This window comes from Asterias amurensis, chromosome 17, assembly GCF_032118995.1.
Source record: "Asterias amurensis chromosome 17, ASM3211899v1".
Taxonomy (NCBI): Eukaryota; Metazoa; Echinodermata; class Asteroidea; order Forcipulatida; family Asteriidae; genus Asterias; species Asterias amurensis.
The window spans coordinates 3,135,969-3,155,582 of NC_092664.1; the positions used below are offsets into that span (position 1 = coordinate 3,135,969).

Here is a 19,614-nt window from a genome sequence, read left to right on the forward strand (position 1 = left end):
AAAATAAATAAATAAAATCTTAGTTCACCTCAATTTGCTCGCTTACATAAACGTATCTCAAAATGCAGAAACAAATCTGACTATGTCAGCATTTCAAAGAGTACAGCTATTTACATGTACCACCATTCACTGTACTACATGTATGTACAGTACCTGATAACAGACCTAGATGTACTTCAAACTGTTTTTGTATTTAAAGTCCAAGTTCATTATCAGCAGCCATACTCCAATAAACTGATAATCTGGCACTTGATCATTATAAATGGTTGTTTGTCTGATCTTTGACTATAACAGCAAGTAGCTCTAGTGCACAGTATACATTGCCCTGTACTGACACGTACAGGTTTTTCATTCTTAAAGGCACTTTAAAACTGAGTGACACTGTCTAAAACTAATATAAATCCGCCCACAAGATCTCATTCACAAACGAACAGCGCCCTCTAGCGGCAAAATAAATATTTTAAATATATATTTATATTTTTTTTAAGCACCCTCTAGCGGCGAAAAAACTATTTGAATATCCAGTTAATTTTGGATAGTTGGCCAGCGGTATCCGAATACCAAAATTTCACTATTCGCCAAGCACTAATGTGAATGTATGTTGGTTTTATTTAGTCTACAATTATGTAAAGTAGATTATTTGAGAGAAATGTATTAATTTTCTTTCTTTTTTTCATTTTTCATATCACTCCATGAGCATGAACAAGCAATTTTACTTTAGGCCCTACAGCATATAAAAAAGTAAAATTGCTGGTTTATGGTAATGGGTGACATACACTATGCACTTGTACATGTATGTACTTCCGTGTGTAATAAAAGGAAGGTTAGAAGCATGGATAGGGATATGGATACAAATATGGTAACCAGATACTTTCAATTTAGATGCGCATCAGATTTCACAATAGTAAAGTTATGTGCTAGCCATTGGTCAAAGTATAGACACATTTTGGCATAGCTGTTGCAACCAAAACAAACCAAAACCCTTTTGTGTACAGTATGGTCTAGTTAGTAATTTGATAATTATAAAGTAAAGATAAATGTAAAGTATAAAGTAAAGATAATTTTATTGAATGGTATTTTGTTAACTGATGACTTTCAACCCCTAAGTTAGTTAAACATGGGGGAAACAAATTTCCAGCAAGCACTGCAAAGTAGAGATGCCTGTTTATACTCCATTTTCCCCATAAGTTTAATTAAAGTCTTGCAAGACCCATTTGATGTAAATTTTATAGTGACAAAATGTTAAGATAAGAAAAACAAAACCATGTTCTGGATTTTAGCGACACCAAGTTTAGTGGCTATAAAAAATAGTTTTTTTTTAAAAGTACCATGGGTGAGCTGATCAACAAAATTATTCATGTTTAACTATGGGGCCATCATTGATGAAATGCAAGCTTCAGACATGATGCCAGATTTCCGAACTTTTCATGTTTCGGGCATGCAATAAGTTGAGTTGGCACCGTTGATTGTGTTCTTTCTCTGTGACTTTTGAAACTCCTAACCATTAGCTGTGTCTCAGTTCAATGCACAGTTGACAATGGACAGGGTTTTATAATTAATCTGGGGAAAATCTATACTGGGTGGCACAATAAATTTTGCTCAGAGTGTTGGGCAAAAATGTTGAGTTTTGGGCAGGCCTGCCCAGCACCACCATCCATGTTCTTACTCAAACTGTTGTCGTATTGTTGTTCAGTTTAGTTTCTTTAGTGCAGTACAGCTAAATAAGCTTTTCGATTGTTGTTGTTTGTCAAATGTTATTGATTTGGGTTTTTGTAAGTTATTTGGGCCTAATTGTCATATATATAAAGTTGGTTTTTAAAAGAAAATGCCATTTTTGGTCTTATGGAGTGATATATGCTTTGCGTATAATAAATGCTTCTTATTTAATTTTGAGATTTGAAGAACAAATTTTGACTACTTTGAAGTTATTGTTGCTAAGGTTAATTTCTTAAGTCTAAATAGGTTCTCTTTTTCTTTTTTCCGGGTGGCGGAGTACTTTTCCCCCAATCACTGACACTTCGCCTTCGATCGGCGTCCATGTTGCACAGTGTAAACACACGGTGTTGCCAAACACGTGCGTTGTGTGCAAGTACATGAACATCCACGCATAATGCTGTACATGTAAAACACCAGATTGACCAAACTGGTATGCGTCATTCCTACCCCCTCTGTTACGCATTGGTTTATTAGTTTTCTAGCGGGAGTAAGAATTTAAAAAATAATTCTAAGCACAACCTCTTTTTTATCGAAGCGCATAGTGATCACTGAGATGTGGGGTGTTTTTGATCTGTTGTTTTTGCACTTGGGGTCGAACGAATAACAGTTGATTAAATTGAGAACAAATTTGTCCGTTCGTGCTGCAGTTTTAAAACACCGCGATAAAGAGTTAGCTTTTTGCGTACGATCTGCAGAATACCTCTTACCACGGTAGTCAGGGGTGAAAATGCGTACATGGTCTGCAAAATGCGTACAGGTTGGCAGGTCTGCTGCTCCACAACCAATGAAAGACCTCTATAAAATAATCTAAACTCACCTGAGGTATACTGGAGATGTTGCTGGTCAATATGTAGTGTGATTGTGTGAGGCTCAGGCTGGATCCTCAGCAAGGTTCCACATCTTGGCATTGAAGCACCCAACACCAGTCCACAGTCTCTTGAGTCTCACCCATTCCAGATGCAGAAACTTGCATCAAACTGACAACCAAGCTCACCTATTGAAACAACAATGTTGACAAACCTAGGTCATACTATGAAAGGTTTTGCTACTTGTTGTGATGAAGGTCACACAAGCCATTGAGCAACATATCAACAAGAAAACATGTAACAATTTGGTAAATAACAGAAATGCCTGACAAGGAAGCCACTTGACAGTTGACCCCTAGTGGTCGAAATAGGTGTCCAAGTTTTTCTTGATTTATTGCTCGAAAAACATTTGCTTTATTTTAGCTAGTTGCTTCCTAGATGCTCGGAAGATATGTATTAACGAACAATAATAGAAAAAACCTTGTCATTGCTAGAGGGCGCTATCATTCCTGTAACCACTGCTCTCATCCGTGAACAAATTGAAGGGGCCTTACTGCAAGAGAAAAAAAAAAAAGGGGGATACGACTCGTGTCAAAGGTTAACTTACAGGCCAATTGGACAATGCAGGGACATCACGCAAAAACACGTTGACAGAAAAGGAACAAATACTTTCCTAGAAACTATAAAACACTGACTACTTCTATTGTTGACTTAGGTATGGCAGCAATTGTTGTTACAAAATAATCCTTATTTACACGTATTTTCATCACTTTTTTTTTTACTTATTAAGAGTCCCTGCCTGTAAGAATGTACCAAATTAGGGGGGGGGTGTGATTTATGGGTTCGCAGATCTTCTTCCAAAAAATTAGAGTGATACACCATCATACCAAACGAATAAATCCAAAATTTTAGTTTGCTGACGCTTTCGGTTTTGGAGTTACCAGTTATCAAAGTTTGGGCCAAAAAGCCCTCGAGAAACGAATAGTACATTCCCTGTAAACACAAAAATGTGCGCCAAGGTCATCCCAAAAAAAGTAAAACATTTTTTGAAACCTCCAGTTGGGCTTATAACAAAAGTAAAAAAAAAAAATTGGGATCTCGTTGGCGCATCATGTTACGCGCACCTGAACCTTTGACGAACAGTGCCCTCGTGCCATTTTCAACGCCTCATAACTCAGCGCGCCTATAGGATCCCATGAATTAAACAAGTTCAAATGAAAGAGCTTGCATCCCTAAAACAAATTTAAGTGCAAAGTGCGTGGGATCTCGTTGGCGCAGAGAGATAATAGAGGTCAAAGTTCAAATTTTACCAATATATTGCGTTTTCGCACCTCCGTAACTTCGCGCGCCAAGAACAAAAAATTGTTTTTATGGCAAGTGGGTATTGGAACAGTTTTCATCTAATGACAAATGGAAAAAGAATCTTGGGATCTCTGCATCTTGCATGTCAAAAGATTTTTTGAAAATTTTCTAAAGAATTGCCATTTCACACATTTTTGCCTAAATTGGGACAACATTCACTTTCTCATCACTGTAAGTATCTGTGCCAAACAAGATCCCATCAATTTTTTCTTGTATTTGGTTAAGTTGAGTGTTCCTTAACAGAATTCAATTGAAAAATAATTGAGATCATGTTGGCCCACCAATATAACAAAGGTCAAAGGTCATATGAAACTACACTACTGCCTATTTTGGGCGATTTTGCTTCGTCTAGAAATCCACGCGCCAATATGATCCCATTAAGTTGTCCGCATTTTATGATTATATAGATTCTCAGCAACAAATAAAAAGCAAAAATCAAATGGGATTTGAGTGGCGCTAACAAATATTACAGATCAAAATTCGCAATACATGCCTATACTTATGCATTGCTGTGGCAACCGAAAGTGAGAAATATCCCCCAATTTGAAAATGTTGGGCAAACCATGAAGGGGATAGGTCTCCAAAGTGAATTTTGGTCAAGAGATAGACTGGACTTGTTTTTACAAATGGTGTTAGTTTAATGTTGGTGGGTAACTGTTGCCAAGGTCAAAGGTTACAAAGAATATGGCTGTTTTTGATATTTTCTGTCAAGAGCCAACTTCAGAGCCTTTTCAAGATTTTATTTAATGAACAAGGGCTCTATCCTTTTGGGGAAAACCACTTATAATATCTAGGCACATGTGATTGTCCCAAATTAATTATAGAGCCCTTGTTCATTTGATAAAATGTTGACATGGCTTTGAAGTTGGCTCTCCACAGAAAATATTGGTGTTTTGTAATTCATTTTCTGTGGAGAGCCAACTTCGAAGCCCTGTCAACGTTTTATCAAATAAGGAAGGGCTCTATAATTAATTTGGGACAACCATCAGTGCCTGGATATTATAAGTGGCTGTCCCAAACTGAAAGGATAGAGCCCTTGTTCTTTAAATAAAATCTTGAAAAGGCTCTGAAGTTGGCTCTTGACAGAAATATAAAAAACACCCATATTCTGTGTAACCTTTGACCTTGGCAACAGTTACCCACCAACATTAAACTAACACCATTTGTAAAAACAAGTCCAGTCTATCTCTTGACCAAAATTCGTTTTGGAGACCTATCCCCTTCATGGTTTGCCAACATTTTCAAATTGGGGGATATTTCTCACTTTCGGTTGCCACAGCAATGCATAAGTACAATGTGTATAGGCATGTATTGCAAACTTTTGATCTGTAATATTTGTTGGCGCCACTCAAATCCCATTAGCTTTTTGCTTTTTATGTGTTGCTGAGAATCTATATAATCATAAAATGCAGACAATTTAATGGGATCATATTGGCGAGTGGATTTCTAGACGACGTAAAATTGCCCGAAATAGGCAGTAGTGTAGTTTCATATGACCTTTGACCTTTGTTATATTGGTGGGCCAACATGATCTCAATTATTTTTCAATTGAATTCTGTTAAGGAACACTCAACTTAACCAAATACAAGAAAAAATTGATGGGATCTTGTTTGGCACAGAAAGGAACACTCAACTTAACCAAATACAAGAAAAAATTGATGGGATCTTGTTTGGCACAGATACTTACAGTGATGAGAAAGTGAATGTTGTCCCAATTTAGGCAAAAATGTGTGAAATGGCAATACCTTAGAAAATTTTCAAAAAATCTTTTGACATGCAAGATGCAGAGATCCCAAGATTCTTTTTCCATTTGTCATTAGATGAAAACTGTTCCAATACCCAGTTGCCATAAAAAAAAATTTTTGTTCTTGGCGCGCGAAGTTACGGAGGTGCGAAAACGCAATATATTGGTAAAATTTGAACTTTGACCTCTATTATCTCTCTGCGCCAACGAGATCCCACGCACTTTGCACTTAAATTTGTTTTAGGGATGCAAGCTCTTTCATTTGAACTTGTTTAATTCATGGGAACTTATAGGCGCACTGAGTTATGAGGCGTTGAAAATGGCACGAGGGCACTGTTCGTCAAAGGTTCAGGTGCGCGTAACATGATGCGCCAACGAGATCCCAATTTTTTTTTTTTACCCTTGTTATAAGCCCAACTGGAGGTTTCAAAAAATGTTTTACTTTTGTTGGGATGACCTTGGCGCACATTTTTGTGTTTACAGGGAATGTACTATTCGTTTCTCGAGGGCTTTTAGGTCGAAACTTTGATAACTGGTAACTCCAAAACCGAAAGCGTCAGCAAACTAAAATTTTGGATTTATTCGTTTGGTATGATGATGTATCACTCTAATTTTTTAGAAGAAGATCTGAGAACCCATGAATCACCACTTGGTACACTCTTACAGGCAGGGACTCTTAAATGTTTAAAAATTGATCAATTGACATGACTCTAGTCTTATTGTTGACATTTTTGACGGGAAAAAATGGCAGAAGGGAAGTTAGCAATTAAGTTTTTTAGTTGTCTGATTTTGATTTTCTTTTGCTGTTTAAGTATTTGTCAACATCCCCCACTACCTGCACATATACCTGTATTTTCTAAGTGGTTGTTGAGGTTTGTCAACAATGGTGACGTTCCATACTCGAAATCTTCTACCTCGAATTAGTTGAAACTGAAAGGCATGGGCTGTCAAAATTGTATATGACATCTAGCTCAGATTGGACTCCTCCGTTTTGCATGCAACGCGACAGAGTCCAGGGTATAAAGGTCCCGTACCATTTGTCTTCTTTGTTGTTAATATTTTGAGAAAAGCCAGCGCAAACGGACTTGCTTGCAGTTGCCTCCGTTGCCCCTTGTCATTGCCTTGGTGCCCTTGAAATGCTCCTGTACAAATTTACAATTTCCTCATAGGGTGCCCTTTGCCAAAGAGAATATGCCTTGGTGCCCTTGCCCTTTCAAAAACGAAGCATACAGCCCTGTGCTTGTAAACACTTTCTTGCACTGGAAATGTGACAGTTGGAAATGTGACAGTCTTTTTTAATTTGCGCAAGCTGCATATTTGTTACGGCCCAAACTTCGTTTTCTTCTTGCCTTTTTATGAACGCACGACTGGCTTGCGCAAATTTAAAAAGGGTCATATTCAATGATTGCACCCGACGTACTGCCAATCAGGCACTATACTCAAAGCCATGCGCACTTTAGCTCACACTATCAATTGGTACATGATGATCACATCACCAGTGCAGAACTTCGGCCTATTTTTTCGGCAATAATTTCTTTCATGGACATAATTGTTAGGTGTGAACTAATTGAAAATGTACTAAGGGACACTAAGAATATATGACCGGAATTTCAACTTCTCAAATCAGGTAAAAAATAATGAAAACTTTAGTCAAATTTGTTTTCGCATTGTAAAGAACTCCAAGAACTATTTCGGTTTTGTCCGGCTATCGTCTCCCGTAACCTCATAGGTTTATATCTCTCACGCGTTAAACGATCATAGTTCAATCAGTGTTCAATGAATTTTGGAATCAGAAATCTCTCTTTATTTTTATTTTAATCTCACCAAAATTAGGCTCTATGTGTGCTTTGATATCTCAATGTCCGAGGGGGCGACCAGAGAACCCACTCTGCAGCCTCAAAAAATGTTAAAAGTTATAAATTCTTACAGTAATTCAGTCCCCAACTCATCCGTTTTACCACTACACTACAAATGCTGATTTCCCCCCGAACTCTGCCGGAAGCATCGCGAAGTCACGCCACGTGACGAGCGTGCGCATATTATTTTTTTCCCAAGAAAAACGCGGAGAATTATCTACACACGTTTGTCCTAGATTAAAAAAACACTCCACCCGTGCTTTGCGTACAAAAACATATGGACACGCGTCAGGGAACCAGACGTCTGATTCCTAGACGCGTGTCCATATATTTTGTACACAAAGCACGGTTCGAGTGTTTTTTTTAAATTCTAGGACGGACCAACGTGTGCGTTAATTCTACACGTTTGTCAGAGTTTGGGGACAATCAGCATTTTTAGTGTAGTGGTAAAACGGAGTCGTTGGGGACTGAATTACTGTAAGAATTTATAACTTTTAACATTTTTTGAGGCTGCGGAGTGGGTTCTCTGGTCGCCCCCTCGGACATTGAGATATCAAAGGACACATAGAGCCTAATTTTGGCGAGATTAAATTTAAAATAAAGAGAGATTTCTGATTCCAAATTCATTGAACAATGATTGAACCATGATCGTTTAACGCGTGAGAGATATAAACCTATGAGGTTACGGGAGACGATAGCCGGACGAAACAGAAATAGTTCTAGGAGTACTTTATACCCAGGACTACAGTGCAGTGGCATTGACTGACGTCCTACCAGGGCTATTTGACATCATGCCAGGTAGCTCTTAGTTTATTACAAAGTATAAATAAACCAAATAGCTTTTACTTATGACAATAGTATCAGGCACGTTAATCCGGAGGTCGTTGGTTCGAATCCCACTCTAGTCAATTCTTTGTTTAACCCCAAAAATCGGTCCAAATTTCAGACATACAAATGGTCCACATACTATAAAAAGAAGATGCCTTAATTTTACCGCAATTTTAACTTTCTGAAACAGGTACAAACATAAACATGAAATGAATTGTGTGTTCACATTGTAGAGAGTATTTATTCTCAAAACGTCAGTGCAATGGCAATGACGTCCTACACCTAGCCTACGAAAATACCAGGCCACTACATCTACTTAGTACATGTATGCAGTAAGTACTGGACCAGCAGCCGATTTCACGAAACGCTAAGATTAATCCTAACTCGAGTTAGGACGAGTAACTCGTCCTAACTTAGGATGGGTTCAATGCGTCCAACGTATTTGGATATGAAACTGAACCCGCCCTAAGCCCTAAGATTAATCCTAAGTTAGGAAGAGTTTGGTGAAATCGACGGCTGGGCTCGATACCCTGCTGCCGACGCGTTATGCAACAACGGACTTGGTGTTGGTCGGTAGTCCAACTAAACACCTAACTAAAAACTAAAACGTGACAAGGAGAAGCAAGGAACAGAGAATTACGTACAAATAAAAGTACATGTACATTACCATTTAAAGTGTCAATTTACCTGTTACTTTGTTGAATGTCAGTCTCTCAACTCAGCGCCAAAACTCATAAAACAGTGGTGTGTTTTGGAGTCACTTGTTCCGTTAGCTTCTGTTTGCGCACATGTACATAACACATTGTACATGTACATTGAGTAGTTGTACATGACCATTGAGTGGTAGTGTAATGTTAACAAACTATACGAGAGGCGGGGTACCACGTCTGACAGTAGACTGGTCCCCTGCCCAAAGCCTTGCTGCGCCACTAGAGGGAGGTATACTGAAATTGCTTTGATTCGCCATCCAGGGGCGCACCAAACTAACACAAACAAGAGTTTCTTTTGAATAATAACGTTTTGGGGTCATGATTTACAACAATCTATCCAAACCTGAAGAAGTTCTGTGCTTCAACTTTTGAGAAGACTGGATACATTTTTAATTTTAGACTTCAAAGTTGTCTGGTATTTTTTTCTTGAGGTAAACATTCAAAACGGCTGACCCCAAAAGTTTAAAGGAAATTTGTAGTTTATTTGTCGGAAAATATTGTTCGATAGGTTTTCACAAGGCTGGGAGACTTTAAATATTGGTTAAATATTTTTGAATATCGTTGGTTGATGATATGGGAATTTATTTTGTGTGGTGAGTACCCGCCACCATCCACTAGGTGTGTGTGTGTGTGTGTGGGGGGGGGGGGGGGTGTTGAAGGAACAGTAAGCCGGTCACGTTAATGAGCACTTTTGGATTGCCGTAGCTATCAAAACTGGATCATTAATCATACCATTTTAAGTGATTTTACAATTGTGTTTGGACTTTCAGAAAAAAAGAGAAACAGGCTCCGTATACGGGAGGAGATTTCTTCAACAAAAAGGGCTGACAAAATGAAGACGAAATTTTGTGAACTCAAGAAAAAAACGTCTGCCAGGGCTTCATCTTTGTATGCAATGGATGAGCTAGAGGAAACAAGAACACGTAGAGATATTGGTCCAGATGAACATTGCAGTTGGCAAGCGGCATGTTTAGAGACCTCTATAGAATGCATTGTGGTTGAATTTCCTTTGAACCAAGGCACGTCAGGTCAAAGCTAACCCATGATTGCTCTTTGTAGTCAAGATTTAGAGTTCTGTAGATGGAGTACTGCATAACAGCGGCAACTTGATCATTTATTGTAGTCTATTTATTGTAGTCTATATCTATTATATAATAAATTATGTAGACGTAAATGTGCCATGTTTTGAACGTGGGTTCGTGAAGGGACCTGTGACATACGAAGTTTCTGAAAACCTTTAATTCTACGCCTCCACACAAGCTTGTTACGATCCTTAACAGACAAGTGTGTTAAAAAGTCCCTCACAGCAATTAAAACTGTCAATTAATAGTGTCAGGCAAACTTCATTCCAACCTCGGTATGGATAATGCAGGAAATCCTAAAAAACAATCGCTTGACATATTTATACTTCTTGAAACAATTCAATAAGAAGTTTCCATAAGTTTGTTTATGATAAAATAAAAAGTATTTAGGTTTTATCAACGAACATTTCATTGAAGACAATTCAAGGTTGAAATTTATGTGGAATTTGTTATGTCGGAGAGGGTCTGCAAAATGGATACATTTTACCAAACTTTCGTTTGTAGAGAAAGAGGGGAAGAAAACCATCAACAAAATTATTTGAAAAAAGGCTTTAAAAATATCATTGCGTATTATTCCCCCAGACAAGTGTGTTAAAAAGTTATATCAAATGGATACAAATTTGAAGTCATTTTTTAAAGCTATAAATAAATATAATATATGAATAGTTACGACATGCCTGAATGTAATGCATTTATCGAAACCGACATTGGAACGAATTTCAGGGCTTGACACTAGTGTACAGTGATTTACACTTTGTATTTTGCTGTTGGGGATCCTGCCATCACATAGGGAAAATACCAAACATTTTGTGGAATCATAGGATTAAAGGTTGCTGAAACTTATCAGCATTTCCCTGAGTCACCTTAACATGCACAGTTCGATGCTATGATAATTATAACAACAGAATGGGTGGTGTCAGTTGGCATGGTTATGCAGTGTTCAATCTATAGAATTCCGAATTGTAGCAGTCTTCGCTAAGCAATGGTCTGCTTGTCAAATTGTAATGTTAGATCCATCAAGACGGAATCTTCGTGCTAGCTATGGTTTCCCATAGACGCATGCACAGAAGATCCCCTGTTGCAAACTATGGTGTTTTGAGGGTTGAAATCCTCCCCACCTGATCAATGATCAAGCTTAAGTCAATATTTATTGTGCAATTAGTTTTTTTTATAGATTGTATCAATGGACACTGGTTTCTTCTTTTTCTGTTATTGGATCTAAGCCTACCAAAGTGCCTTTTCGTACCACTGGCAGTGATCTACATATCTATAGGAAGCAAAGACTAGTTACAAAGGAACTGGCAAACACACGATTGTTCAAAAACCACGCCAACTGAAACCAACCTTTGTAGTGTTATATCCAACAAAGTTTGGTACGGTCCCTATATGTGAACACGGTCCCTCGCAGCAAATGCAAGTGTCAAATACTGAACAAAAAAAAAGCCAGGCAATATCCCTTTTTTATAGATTTGGATACCTTTATTTCAACGCAGAAATTACTATGACAAAAAATATATCAAGCTTTTGAGCATTGTTTAAACTAATGGGTTTTTATGAACGAAAAGGGGGGGGGGGCAGGCATTATTCCTTCCATATAAGTTTGGATATCACTTATTTCATGCGAGAAAAAAAAAGAAAAAAAATATATTGCTAAATTAAATTCAAGCTTTTAAGAACTGTTTTAACAATTAATTTTCAAAGAGTTTATCAGTGGACATTGGTTTCTTCCTTTTTTGTGTTAATATCCAAGTCTGCAAAAGTACCTTTTCGTACTACTGGCAGTGATCTACATATCTATAGGAAGCAAAGACTAGTTTCAAAGGAACTGGCAACCACACCATTGTTCAAAAACCACGCCAACTGAAACGAACCTTTGTAGTGTTATATAACAGACCACACCATTACAATGCTAAGTTCACGCAACCTTTAATCATATCCGCAAAAAGTTTGTTACGGTCCCTATGTGAACACGGTCCCTCGCAGCAAATGAAAGTGCCAAGTACTGAACAAAAAAGGCCAGGCAATATCCCTGGCATAGGTTTAGATGCATTTATTTTACGTCAGGAAAATCCTATGACAACCAATTATATTTAAAAGTAATTCAAGCTTTTAAGGATTGTTTTAAATTAGTTTTTGGTTTCATGAACCAAAAAAGAGGCAGTCACATTTCCTACATATCTACATGTCTATAGGAAGCAAAGACTAGTTACAAAGGAACTAGCAACCACACCATTGTTCAAAACCACACCAACTGAAACCAACCTTAGTAGTGTTATATAACAGACCAGACCAGTACAAAGCTAAGTTCAGGCAACCTTTAATCATATCCACAAAAAGTTTGTTACGGTCCCTATGTGAACACGGTCCCTCGAAGGAAATGCAAGTGTCAAATACTGAACAAAAAAAGCCAGGCAATATCAATATCTCTTTCATAGGTGTAGATGCATTTATTTCACGCCAGGAAAATACTATGACAACAAATTATATTTAAACGTAGTTCAAGCTTTTAAGCATTTTATTAAATTAATTTTTGTTTTCATGAAATAAAAGAGACAGGCACTTTTCCTTCCATATAAGTTTGGATACACTTATTTCAAAAACTAAACTCAAGCGTTTACGATTTGTTTTTATTTATATGTGATTTTTGCACAAAAAAGGGCTCATGAGTACAATTCAATATTTAATCTGCAATTAATTTTCAAAGAGTTTATCAGTGGACATTGGTATCTTCCTTTTTCGGTGTTATTATATATATCCAAACCTGCCAAAGTGCCTTTTCGTACTACTGGCAGTGATCTACATATCTATAGGAAGCAAAGACTAGTTACAAAGGAACTGGCAACCACACCATTGTTCAAAAACCACGCCAACTGAAACCAACCTTTGTAGTGTTATAAAACAGACCAGACCAGTACAATGCTAAGTTCAGGCAACCTTTAATCATATCCACAAAAAGTGTGTTACGGTCCCTATGTGAACACGGTCCCTCGCAGCAAATGAAAGTGTCAAATACTGAACAAAAAAGGGCCAGGCAACAACCCTTTCATATGTTTAGATGCATTTAAGTCACGCCAGGAAAATACTATGACAACAAACTATATTTAAACGTTATTCAAGCTTGTAAGCATTGTTTTAAATTAATTTTTGTTTTAATGGACACAAAAAAGAAGCAGGCACTTTTTCTTCCTTATAAGTATGGATACCCTTATTTCCAAAACTAAATTCAAGCTTTTAAGATTTGTTTAAATTAATATGTGAATTCTGAAAAAAAGGCTTATAAGTACAATTCAATATTTAATCTGCAATTAATTTTCAAAGAGTTTATCAGTGGACATTGGTTTCTTCTTTTTTTCTGTGTTATAATATATATCCAAGCCTGCCAAAGTGCCTTTTCGTACTACTGGCAGTGATCTACATATCTATAGGAAGCAAAGACTAGTTTACAAAGGAACTGGCAACCACACCATTGTTCAAAAACCACGCCAACTGAAACCAACCTTTGAATTGTTATATAACAGACCAGACCAGTACAATGCCTTAGTTCAGGCAACCTTTAATCATATTCAACAAAGTTTGTTACGGTTCCTATGTGAACTCGGTCCCTCGAAGCAAACCAAAGTGTCAAATACTTAACAAGAATAGGGCCAGGCAATGTTCCTTTCATATAGGTTTGTATAAAAAAAAATCAACGCAGAATATACTATGACAACAAAATATATTGAAACGTAATTTAAGTTTATTAATGTAATGTTTTTTAATGAACGAAAAAGGAGGGGGGTAGGCACTATTCTTTCCATACAAGTTTGGATATGACTTATTTCATGGGAGAGAAAAAAACAAGACCAACAAATAATCCCAAATATATTTCAAAATTAGACTTTTAAGAACTTTTAAGAACTGTTTTAATTTATGAGTGATTTATTAGGAAAAAACAAGCTTGAAAGTACAATTCAATGTTTATTATGAAATTATCTTTCAAAGATTTTATCAGTGGACATTGGTTTCTTCTTTTTTTCTGTGTTATTATATATATCCAAGCCTGCCAAAGTGCCTTTTCGTACTACTGGCAGTGATCTACATATCTATAGGAAGCAAAGACTAGTTTACAAAGGAACTGGCAACCACACCATTGTTCAAAAACCACGCCAACTGAAACCAACCTTTGTAGTGTTATATAACAGACCAGACCAGTACAATGCTAAGTTCAGGCAACCTTTAATCATATCCACAAAAAGTGTGTTACGGTCCCTATGTGAACACGGTCCCTCGAAGCAAATGAAATTGTCAAATACTGAACAAAAAAGGCCAGGCAATATCCCTGTCATATGTTTAGATGCATTTAATTCACGCCAGGAAAATACTATGACAACAAACTATATTTAAACGTTATTCAAGCTTTTAAGCATTGTTTTAAATTAATTTTTGTTTTAATGGACAAAAAAAAGAAGCAGGCACTTTTTCTTCCTTATAAGTATGGATACCCTTATTTCCAAACCTAAATTCAAGCTTTTAAGATTTGTTTAAATTAATATGTGAATTCTGAAAAAAAGGCTTATAAGTACAATTCAATATTTAATCTGCAATTAATTTTCAAAGAGTTTATCAGTGGACATTGGTTTCTTCTTTTTTTCTGTGTTATAATATATATCCAAGCCTGCCAAAGTGCCTTTTCGTACTACTGGCAGTGATCTACATATCTATAGGAAGCAAAGACTAGTTTACAAAGGAACTGGCAACCACACCATTGTTCAAAAACCACGCCAACTGAAACCAACCTTTGAATTGTTATATAACAGACCAGACCAGTACAATGCCTTAGTTCAGGCAACCTTTAATCATATTCAACAAAGTTTGTTACGGTTCCTATGTGAACTCGGTCCCTCGAAGCAAACCAAAGTGTCAAATACTTAACAAGAATAGGGCCAGGCAATGTTCCTTTCATATAGGTTTGTATAAAAAAAAATCAACGCAGAATATACTATGACAACAAAATATATTGAAACGTAATTTAAGTTTATTAATGTAATGTTTTTTAATGAACGAAAAAGGAGGGGGGCAGGCACTATTCTTTCCATACAAGTTTGGATATGACTTATTTCATGGGAGAGAAAAAAACAAGACCAACAAATAATCCCAAATATATTTCAAAATTAGACTTTTAAGAACTTTTAAGAACTGTTTTAATTTATGAGTGATTTATTAGGAAAAAACAAGCTTGAAAGTACAATTCAATGTTTATTATGAAATTATCTTTCAAAGATTTTATCAGTGGACATTGGTTTCTTCTTTTTTTCTGTGTTATTATATATATCCAAGCCTGCCAAAGTGCCTTTTCGTACTACTGGCAGTGATCTACATATCTATAGGAAGCAAAGACTAGTTTACAAAGGAACTGGCAACCACACCATTGTTCAAAAACCACGCCAACTGAAACCAACCTTTGTAGTGTTATATAACAGACCAGACCAGTACAATGCTAAGTTCAGGCAACCTTTAATCATATCCACAAAAAGTGTGTTACGGTCCCTATGTGAACACGGTCCCTCGAAGCAAATGAAATTGTCAAATACTGAACAAAAAAGGCCAGGCAATATCCCTGTCATATGTTTAGATGCATTTAATTCACGCCAGGAAAATACTATGACAACAAATTATATTTAAACGTAATTCAAGCTTTTAAGCATTGTTTTAAATTAATTTTTGTTTTCATGACCAAAATAAGAGGCAGGCAATTTTCCTTCCATATAAGTTTGGATACACTTATTTCCAAAACTAAATTCAAGCTTTTAAGATTTGTTTTAATATATATGTGAATTTTGCAAAACAAAAAGGCTCATGAGTACAATTCAACATTTAATCTGCAATTAATCTTCAAAGAGTTTGTCAGTTGACATTGGTTTCTTCCTTTTTTTGTTATTATATATATCCAAGCCTGCCAAAGTGCCTTTTCGTACAACTGGCAGTCATCTACATATCTATATGAAGCAAAGACTAGTTACAAATGAACTGGCAACCACACCATTGTTCAAAAACCATGCCAACTGAAACCAACCTTTGAATTGTTATATAACAGACCAGACCAGTACAATGCTAAGTTCAGGCAACCTTTAACCATATCCACAAAAAGTTACGATCCCTATGTGAACACGGTCCCTCGCAGCAAATGCAATCGCAAATACTGAACTAAAAGGGCAAGGTATTAACCCTTTCATAGGTTTAGATGCATTTATTTCACGCCAAGAAAATACTATGACTACAAACTATATTTAAACGTTATTCAAGCTTTTAAGCATTGTTTTAAATTAATTTTTGTTTTTATGGACAAACAAAGAAGCAGGCACTTTTCCTTCCTTATAAGTATGGATACCCTTTTTTCCAAAACTAAACTCAAGCTTTTAAGATTTTTTTAAATTAATATGTGAATTGTGAAAAAAAAGGCTCATAAGTACAATTCAATATTTAATCTGCAATTAATTTTCAAAGAGTTTATCAGTGAACATTGGTATCTTCCTTTTTCTGTGTTATTATATATATCCAAGCCTGCCAAAGTGCCTTTTCGTACTACTGGCAGTGATCTACATATCTATAGGAAGCAAAGACTAGTTACAAAGGAACTGGCAACCATACCATTGTTTAAAAACCACGCCAACTGAAACCAACCTTTGTAGTGTTATATAACAGACCAGACCAGTACAATGCTAAGTTCAGGCAACCTTTAATCATAGCCACAAAAGGTTTGGTACGGTCCCTATGTGAACACGGTCCCTCAAAGCAAATGAAAGTGTCAAATACTGAACAAAAAAAGGGCCAGGCAACAACCTTTTCTTATGTTTAGATGCATTTATTTCACGCCAGGAAAATACTATGACAACAAATTATATTTAAAAGTAATTCAAGCTTTTAAGCATTGTTTTAAATTAATGTTTGTTTTCATGGGAAAAAAAAGAGACAGGCACTTGTTCTTCCATATAAGTTTGGATACACTTATTTCTAAAACTAAATTCAAGCTTTTAAGATTTTGTTTAAGTATATATGTGAATTTTGCATTAACAAAAAAGACTTATGAGTACAAATCAATATTTAACCTGCAATTAATTTTCAAAGAGTTTATCAGTGGACATTGGTATATCTTCCTTTTTCTGTGTTATTATATATATATCCAAGCCTGCCAAAGTGCCTTTTCGTACTACTGGCAGTGATCTACATATCTATAGGAAGCAAAGACTAGTGACAAAGGAACTGGCAACCACACCATTGTTCAAAAACCATGCCAACTGAAACCAACCTTTGTAGTGTTATATAACAGACCAGACCAGTACAATGCTAAGTTCAGGCAATTGAATAATATCCACAAAAAGTTTGTTACGGTCCCTATGTGAACACGGTCCCTCGCAGCAAATGCAAGTGTCAAATACTGAACAAAAAAAGGCCAAGCAATTAGATGTATTTATTTCACGCCAGGAAAATACTATGACAACAAATTATATTTAAACGTTATTTAAGCTTTGCTTTAAAGCATTGTTTTAAACTAATTTTTGTTTTCATGAACAAAAAAAAAGGCAGGCACTTTTCCCTCCATACAAGTTTGGATACACTTATTTACAAAACTAAATTCAAACTTTTAAGATTTGTTTTTATTTATATGTGAATTTTGCCCACAAAAAAGGCTCATGAGTACATTTCAATATTTAATCTGCAATTAATTTTCAAAGAGTTTATCATCGGACATGGGTATCTTCCTTTTTCTGTGTTATTATATAAATCCAAGCCTGCCAAAGTGCCTTTTCGTACAACTGGCAATGATCTACATATCTATAGGAAGCAAAGACTAGTTACAAAGGAACTGGCAACCACACCATTGTTTAAAAACCATGCCAACTGAAACCATCTTTTGTAGTGTTATATAACAGACCAGACCAGTACAATGCTATGTTCAGGCAACCTTTAATCATATCGAACAAAGTTTGGTACGGTCCCTACGTGAACACGGTCCATCGAAGCAAATGAAAGTGTCAAAATACTTAACAAGAATAGGGCCAGGCAATATCCCTTTCATAGGTTTAGATACATTTATTTCACGCCCAAAAAACACTATGACAACAAATCATATTTAAACGTAATTTAAGCTTTCAAGCATTGTTTTAAATTATGTTTTTTTTTCATGAACAAGTACTTTTCCTTCCATATAAGTTTGGATACAATTATTTCCAAAGCTAAATTCAAGCTTTTAAGATTTGTTTGAATTCATTAGTGATTTTTGCATAGAAAGGCTCATGAGTACAATTCAATATTTAATCTGCACTTAATTTTCAAAGAGTTTATCAGTGGACATTGGTTTCTTCATGTTTATGTGTTATTATATATATCCAAGCCTGCCAAAGTGCCGTTTTGTACCACTGGCAGTGATCTACATATCTATAGGAAGCAAAGACTAGTTACAAAGGAACTGGCAACCACACCATTGTTCAAAAGCCACGCCAACTGAAACCATCTTTTGTATAGTGTTATATAAGTTCAGACAACCTTTAATCATGTCCAACAAAGTTTGGTACGGTCCCTATGTGAACACGGTCCCTCGAAGCAAATGAAATTTTCAAAATACTTAACAAGAATAGGGCCGGGCATTATCCCTTTCATATAGGTTTGGATACATTTTTTTTCAACTCAGAACTTACTATGACAACAAAATATATTGAAACGAATTCAAGCTTTTAAGCATTATTATTTTTGTTTTTTACCCACACACTTATGTTTTTTATCTAACGAAAAGGGGGGGGGGGGGGCAGACATTATTCCTTCCATATATGTTTGGATACACTTATTTGCTCTTTTAAGGTTAAGGGTCAAAACACCTGAGCCAGCCTAAGAACCCTTTCTGGTACTAGCAGTGGCTGACATAGCTATATTGGAAGTAATGTAGAGCTGGCACTATTGGCAGACAGACCATTGTTAAAATACAATTGGCACTGGATGCTATTCACAATGAACGCAAGCATACCGGGCTAACCCATAGCTTGCTGTACGATTTCAGAATAGTACAGACTGACTGCTACATCAGAACAATGCAAACTGAAACATCCATTCTAGTATTATATAACTTTCATCGCATATAATAATAAGATTCAAAGTGGGATTCTAAAGTCTATACATAGCCATATGCATACTAATTTGTCACAGTCTCTAAATTCACTTGATTGTCACTAAGGAAAAAACACGCCACGCAGTTGTTTTCCAAACCATTCAGCATTTGACTAGATATGTAATTATTTTAGGATTTCATATTGTAAAATAAAAAATCTTGTTTGACTTACCACATGATAAGTATCAACAGCAACCAATCTCCACTGAGCCATAATCGAAGCACCTTCCATCTTTCTTTGTCGCCCCGTGATCCAGACTGCAATAACAATAACATATACGGATTTTGAAGTTAGAACTAAGTGACCAGACCAATTTCCCTTTCTGCCTCGGTTTGATTACAATTGGTTTCAGAGGAGAGAAAATTGTGGC

The 19,614-nt window shown here is 36.2% G+C and overlaps 2 protein-coding genes across 8 annotated transcripts in view; one reads left to right on the plus strand and one right to left on the minus strand.

The window, feature by feature from the left end:
• Nucleotides 1-19,614, minus strand: part of LOC139949514 (uncharacterized) — a 266,216-nt gene that overhangs the window by 237,022 nt on the left and 9,580 nt on the right. For 4 of the 7 annotated variants that reach the window (XR_011787552.1, XM_071947882.1, XM_071947881.1 and 1 more), the window contains 2 exons: nt 19,416-19,501; nt 2,534-2,710 (listed from right to left, as the gene is read on the minus strand). The gene's annotated coding sequence lies outside the window, so the exon portion shown is untranslated. Of the gene's footprint in view, nt 1-2,533; nt 2,711-8,979; nt 9,115-19,415; nt 19,502-19,614 lie in introns of those variants that run through there. The other 3 variants (XM_071947883.1, XM_071947884.1, XM_071947887.1) reach the window with 3 other exon arrangements.
• Nucleotides 1-19,614, plus strand: part of LOC139949512 (uncharacterized) — a 287,926-nt gene that overhangs the window by 65,835 nt on the left and 202,477 nt on the right. The window lies entirely within an intron of this gene.